Source organism: Schistocerca nitens, chromosome 2, assembly GCF_023898315.1.
Source record: "Schistocerca nitens isolate TAMUIC-IGC-003100 chromosome 2, iqSchNite1.1, whole genome shotgun sequence".
Classification (NCBI taxonomy): domain Eukaryota; kingdom Metazoa; phylum Arthropoda; class Insecta; order Orthoptera; family Acrididae; genus Schistocerca; species Schistocerca nitens.
Window position 1 is genome coordinate 351,360,012 of NC_064615.1, and position 7,663 is coordinate 351,367,674.

The window sequence follows — 7,663 nt, forward strand, 5'->3', positions numbered from 1 at the left end:
GGGAGACCTGAATTCCATCAGAACTGGCGGGATTCAAACAGGGCAGGGCCCTCTCGACAGGGTGAATTTGTAGAAGTTAGGTCTCCTAATCCCAATAACGACGCGCGCCAACAAAGAGACAGACAATGACTCCTATCAAGGGAGACAGAATAACTTCAGACGCAACAATTCAGCACGCAGTTACGATTCAGGGAGAAATTCTCCACCACATGACCGGCAAACAAGAAACTATGTAAACTACCAACAAAACGGCAGACCTGAATTACATCAGAACTGGCGGGATTCAAACAGGGCAGGGCCCTCTCGACAGGGTGAATTTGTAGAAGTTAGGTCTCCTAATCCCAATAACGACGCGCGCCAACAAAGAGACAGACAATGACTCCTATCAAGGGAGACAGAATAACTTCAGACGCAACAATTCAGCACGCAGTTACGATTCAGGGAGAAATTCTCCACCACATGACCGGCAAACAAGAAACTATGTAAACTACCAACAAAACGGCAGACCTGAATTACATCAGAACTGGCGGGATTCAAACAGGGCAGGGCCCTCTCGACAGGGTGAATTTGTAGAAGTTAGGTCTCCTAATCCCAATAACGACGCGCGCCAACAAAGAGACAGACAATGACTCCTATCAAGGGAGACAGAATAACTTCAGACGCAACAATTCAGCACGCAGTTACGATTCAGGGAGAAATTCTGCACCACATGACAGGCAAACAAGAAACTATGTAAACTACCAACAAAACGACAGACCTGAATTCCATCAGAACTGGCGGGATTCAAACAGGGCAGGGCCCTCTCGACAGGGTGAATTTGTAGAAGTTAGGTCTCCTAATCCCAATAACGACGCGCGCCAACAAAGAGACAGACAATGACTCGAACCGCAGGCAGCCACGTGTGCCAGCTGGCTCAGAGAAAAATAACATAGACGCTAACATTGAGAAAAATTCCAGTATTCCTTACCGACGTAAACCACATGATAATTGCGTTGAAGTTGAAACTCTGCGTACTAGTAAGAGTAAAGGATTGCACAACATTTCACATGTAAAACCGTTTATTGAGATATAATCTGCTTTTTAACTTAGTCTTTGCTATAAAGTTTTTCACTTTACATTACTAGCATGCTTTGTCAGACTTAGAATCTGTTAACATGCAACAATGTTTCAAGTTACATATCCAGTCAATAACCAAGAGAACTTATTTAAACAGAAATTACGAATGCATTGTTATAGTGAACAGAGGACACAGTGTTATTGTGTGTGTACTTTCTTGCTTGTTAATTGCACGATTACGTATCGACTACAAGGCTTACATACTTAGAACATATACCGCTAATGAGATTTTAATGCAATTTTTGGTTTACCTGAAAATATATTATGGATTTCAAGTGCTTTCTGAGAGATACCAGATGACACAGTGGTTAGTTTATGTGACAGCTACACGATTTTATCACGACGCTACTAATGAGTGACAATTTACAATGTCGCTTTTGTGGTGTTTCTGTTTTATATCTGCACAGTTTTTCTGAATTCTTCTGGAAAGGAAAACATGTTTTAGTAGTAACGTTTGTGGTATAGTTCCAATGAAACAGCCTTTTCCGTAGCACAACAATACGTCACAGCACAGTACTTTCTTCATCATGGCAATAAGCGTAATAAGTAAGATATCTATACGCATAGCATTTCACTTTTGTTTATGATGAGGTAAGTACATTGACTTCTGCAGAACTTAGATTTCAGAGGACGATAACTACGACACTTCCACAGAATTATCTTACAGCAAGACGCACATTTAGTGCTAAAGAACACGTATTTGAGTGATTAATTTTGTACTTAAAACATTTATTTTTAAAGATTTTTGAATTACAATGATACAAAGGTTTTCCGTGATACATTTCATTCCATTGCTGTAATAACACCTGAGGGTATAATTACATTAATCCTCAGGGGGGTACACGCTTACTTTGTGTACCATGTGTTTGGCAAGCACAAGGAGCCCTAGCTAATATGGTATTTGTTTATACAACTTTACACATCGGTACCATATTTCTCTAACACATAAATTACACAGCTATCTAATCATTTAACTGAGAGAGACAAACATTTATTTTGCTACATCAATGTCAGAAGTTTACGTAATTACACCGTTGGATACCTTCACACTTACGAAATTGTATTTTGTCTGTACTTTGTGAACTGTTCATATTTTTTCGGAACTGTTGTGATATTATGAGAGCTTTGAATGATATATTTGGTATGGGATAATGATTTTTAAAGTACGTTTGAGGTAGATGACACTATTGAAATTAGCAGAGAATTTTTTTTTTTTTTAGGTTTTGAAATTATTGGAGGAAGCTACGACGATTTTGAGATTTGACTGAGATGTCATGATGTTATCATTACGATGACGATGTGTATTATGCTATTGAGGTATGTTTATGATCAATAAGCTGAGAATCGTACTTTAAGAGTTATGAATTGTGTGTAAATGCCTGAATGTATCACAATGCAGGATTTTGTTTCTACACATTTGCAACGCAAATTGTCGACCTGTGAAATTTATTATATGAGACTGTCTGTCACTGTAGTGCAAACTGGTGTCGTAAATATTTCCGTAAGAAAGTTAAGTGACCACCTTTTTGTAATGCGTCGTGGGCACCCAGCTGCGCAACAGTCGCCTGGAAAAAAGCCATTAGTGTGTGCCTTTCAGACGTACAGGTGGAGAAAAAAGGAGGCCATTATCCTCGCTATTGACATTTCTTTGCAGAAAGCATCGCAAATACGACACGCTCGAACTTGAAAACATATGATTACACTATGGAGCTCTTAATTTATGATATTTACTAAAATGCCTAATGAAATGATGAGAAACATTTTTACATCTATTGTCATTCTAGTTGAGAGATTGCTCAATTTGTTTAATATCTAGTTTCTAGCTGCACTGCAGCATTGGTTAAAATAAAATTTTATAGATGTACTAATATAAATAATTTATGATTACAGATCCAGTAAATAATAACTTTATGATCTATTTCAAAAAAACGAGGGAGCACAAAAAGACATTTCCCTTCACAGGAATTGCATACATAAATTTTGTCAATGACTGGGTAACTTATTTAGTAGTGTAAGTTAAGATGTGACATAGGTATTAGACATGGCCATCTTTACTGTAATATTTTTTCTGCTTGAGCTTTGTAATGCTTAGGTATAAGTTATTGCATTTGCTGCTGCTGTTTGCCCGGCATAGCGTTACTGAATTTCACTTTGTATTACTCTGTTAAGCCAGTTTCACTACTGATTTATTTTTCTTGTTGCTGCACATTGCCTTATATTAGTTGTAATGTTGCATTTGCTTAGCTAATTTATATTATTTGCTGCTTGCTTTGCCAATTTGAATTTTTTGTCATTGCTGTTTGTGTTAATTGTTTTGTGCTGCTGCATTGCCTCGTCCCTTGGTTTAGCATCTGAGCTCAGTAGATTTAAGTTAGCTTAAGATGGGGTAAGCTATATGAGAGAACGAGTTGAGATGAATTGGAAGAAATGCATTGGGAAGTTATAAGAAAATGGTTTGGCCAAAAAAGTATTTTGAATGAGGATATGAACAAAAAAAGTAGGCCAAAATTGTTGAGGCTTTCGTGGCCAACTTCTTCATGGAACAATTCGAAGCACAGGCACTGGACTCGGCGACTTGCAAACCTAAGGTGTGGTACAGGTACGTCGATGATACTTTCGTGGTGTGGAGTCATGGTGAAGAACAGCTCAGTGACTTCCTAAGACACTTGAACAGCCTCCATGCCAACATAACATTTACCATGGAAGTAGAAAAGGACAAGAAACTGCCATTTCTAGATGTTCTGGTCACAAGGGACGGCGAAGATCTGGGACACAGCGTGTATCGAAAACCGACTCACACGGACCGATACCTGCACAAACTGTCAAACCACCACCCGAGCCAGAAAAGAGGCATGATTAGTACGCTCGTAACGAGAGCAGGACGAATATGTGAGCCGCAACACCTCAAACGAGAAATGCAACACCTGGAAACTGTCCTGAGGAGCAATGGTTACTCCACAAATTATATTAGAAGTGTAACAGAGCCCAACCCTCGGCGAAGTAAGAAACCGGAAAAAGAATTGTCGGGTACGGCCTTTCTGCCATACATTCCCAGAGTGACGGACAGAATCGGCCGTATATTGCGCAAACATGGCGTAAAGACGATTTTCAAACCGACAAGGAAGATCAAAGAGTGTCTTAGATCGGCGAAGGAGAAAAGAGACCCACTTGCAATGTCGGGAATATACCGCATACCATGCACATGCGGAAAAGTTTATGTCGGAATGACTGGACGATCCATTAACACCAGGATCAAAGAGCATAAGCGACATTGCAGGTTGGGGCAGGTGGAGAAATCGGCCGTGGCAGAGCACGCACTGAATGAGACCGACCATATAATAAAATTCGCCGACACGGAAGTTCTGGCTGTAGACAAGCACTATCACACGCGCTTGTTCAGAGAAGCTGTAGAAATACAAAAACACGCGAACAGTTTGAACAAGAAAGAGGAAAGCCTTAAGGTCAACGGATCCTGGCTTCCCGTACTGCAGCGAACGACCGTCGCAGGTAGCAAGAGGAGAACCGCACCGGAAATGACCGCGGAGAAGCCCTCGGACGTTGGCGCGCCAGGTACATATAGCCTGCGCCCGCGAGCTCGGCTCCAGTTCACCACCGGCAATGGAGGGTGAAGCTTTGACAATGCCAGCCACTCGTGCTGGCGAAACGTCAGAAAAATCATTAGATGAACGTCGGCCGAAGAACCCGAGACAGAAGCCAATAGGCAGTTTGAAAAAAAGTAGGGTTTATTGACAACAGGTTTAGGTAGGATTTTCTTGGCAATAAATGATGAGGTAAGATAATGGAAAATAAATAATGAGGTAAGAAATATGTGAACATATAAATACAGAAAGCACGCTTGGATTGGATTTTTTTGGTGGAAACAAATGTTGAAATAAGACGAAAGATCTATGGAATGAAGTTTTGGGTTGGACTGCAGTACCAAATGTTACACTGAAAACAAACCCTATCCTGTCCTTTTGTATCATTCCGCTATGTGTTTGTGTACCCTTGTGTATTTGTGTTCTTCCTGTCTTTATGTGTTTATCTGATAAGACTTATGTTGTAGAATTTTTCTAATACTCAGTTACATTCACTATGATGAGGAATATTGTTATCCTCAAATATAATTTGCATTAATAATATGTCATTTTCTTTGTAAAGATGTTTACACATTATTAATTCTGTTCTGTTTCAATGCTCATGTGTGAAATTAATGTTTCGAAAACAATTCTCATTATTTTATATATTTACTTATGTCATAATTCCTGTAACACTGATGTATATGTCTATTTCTATTCTTTTGTGAAGCCCATATTATTACAAATGTTATCTGTACTATTATGTTCTTTAATGATATATTATGTACCTTTGTAATTGTATTCTTATGTTGTAAATTTGTAAATAGACACCAGTTCATCAAATTAAGTAACTTGTAAGCATTCATTTTACTGCACACATTTCTGTTGGTCATAGTATATGCACAATATGTGAAAAAAAGAGGACTGTTAGCGTTTGCACGTGTGTTAATAATTCAGCAAGGGACTGGATAACAGCATTGCTGGTTCTAAGGACATTACAAAAAAATTTTTTGTGAGAGCACAAGTGGTGGTTCATGGACTTGCTATATTCTCCGCAAGACTCTTCAATGGTGATTGTGCACCTGCACAGTCACAGCAGATGGCTGCTAGCCATCTCTACAAGGACTACCGTGGGTCTACACCTTTGATGAATCACCAATACCATTATTTCTGCAAGGACTGCACTGGGTCTGCACCTCTGGTGGCCCACCAATACCGTAATCTCTACCAGCACTACAGTTGGTCTGCTCTGTGATGACCTACCTACCAATATTCTTCAAAACCGACTGACTCTGTGGTGGGTTTGCTCTGTTGTGGCCCATTACCTGTCTGCATGTCAAGAGTCAGCACTGTCTTTCCGTTGGAAGGACAACAATACTTCTTCAAGACTGCATGGAAATCCACTACTTCCATGTGCATTTTCTTTTACTGCTCAGACTTTGAGAAAAACACTGCTATTTTACTGTGATGAATGATCAGGACTATCTTTATGGACTGTGAGAAAATTTTGGCTTTTTACCAACATTGTATCAATAAGTGTGTGCATTTGATTTCTTTGTTACTGTAATTGTGAAAAAATTTTAACACATATGTATTGGCCAGTGCCCAAAACAATTTGTAAAATTTTTTGTGGGGAGCATGGGGGCTATGTAAGTAGGCTGTTTAGGTTTTTATATTGGTAACGCCACGTAGCGCTCTGTATGGAAATCACTGGCTGTGCTGTGTGCAGTCTTTGGCTAGTTTGCATTGTTGTCTGCCATTGTAGTGTTGGGCAGTTGACTGTTAACAGCACGTAGCGTTGCGCAGTTGGAGGTGAGCCGCCAGCAGTGATGGATGTGGGGAGAGAGATGGCGGATTTTTGAGAGCGGATGATCTGGACAGAGACAGTAAATTTGTAAGACTGGATATCATGAACTGATATATATATATATATATATATATATATATATATATATATATATATATATGATTTTTGAACACTATTAAGGTAAATACATTGTTTGTTCTCTATCAAAATCTTTCATTTGCTAACTATGCCTATCAGTAGTTAGTTCCTTCAGTAGTTTGAGTCTTTTATTTAGCTGGCAGTAGTGGCGCTCGCTGTATCGCAGTAGCTTGATTAACGAAGATTTCTGTGTTTAACATTTTGATGATGCAAAGAAGGTGTGGTGGGGGGGGGGGGGGGACTTGGTATTTCTTACAACTGTTGCAGCCTTATGATGACTGCTGTTTTAGGATGAAATTTAAACTGAAAAATTTAAATTTCGTTGCCACTTTATTAAAACGTTAAACATAAAAATACAGAATGTCGATGCATATTATTTATTTTACTTTTCTCTAAAGGATCAGTGTCTGGCACCACGGCTGCCCCCGTCGGAATTTCGAGTCCTCCCTCAGGGATGGGTGTGTGTGTTTGTCCTTAGGATAATTTAGGTTAAGTAGTGAGGTTAAGTAGTGTGTAAGCTTAGGGACTGATGACCTTAGCAGTTAAGTCCCATAAGATTTCACACACATTTTTTTCACCTCTTGTTTGTGGACTCCACTATAACAGTAAAGGCTTCCCTTTGATGGTCTCGGTGAAATCCATTATCTCAGTACTAAAACACGGAACACTACTTGCCAGTCAGACGTCTATTGCAGTACGGAACTCTGGGAGAAAGCCACGCACACTGCGAACTGGCGCGTGGACAGGGAACTTTGTGCAGGAAATGGCCTTTGACCTTCCCCGTAATAAGTCGCAGGTAGCGGCCGACAGTACGGTGTATCCTACTTCTGGAAGACACTGTCCACTACCGACAGTGTCTTGGGCTCCGTACAAATGACACTCCGTGCAGGTTTCACAAAGTCCCGACAGCGAGGGCCGCAGAGCTCCACGCCACGTGTCGTCGCGGAAGTGCGCAGCAAGAAGGTAAGTGCGTTTTGGAGTACCTGCTCCTGCATCTATCTAGCCACCAGCAAAAGTAACAGGA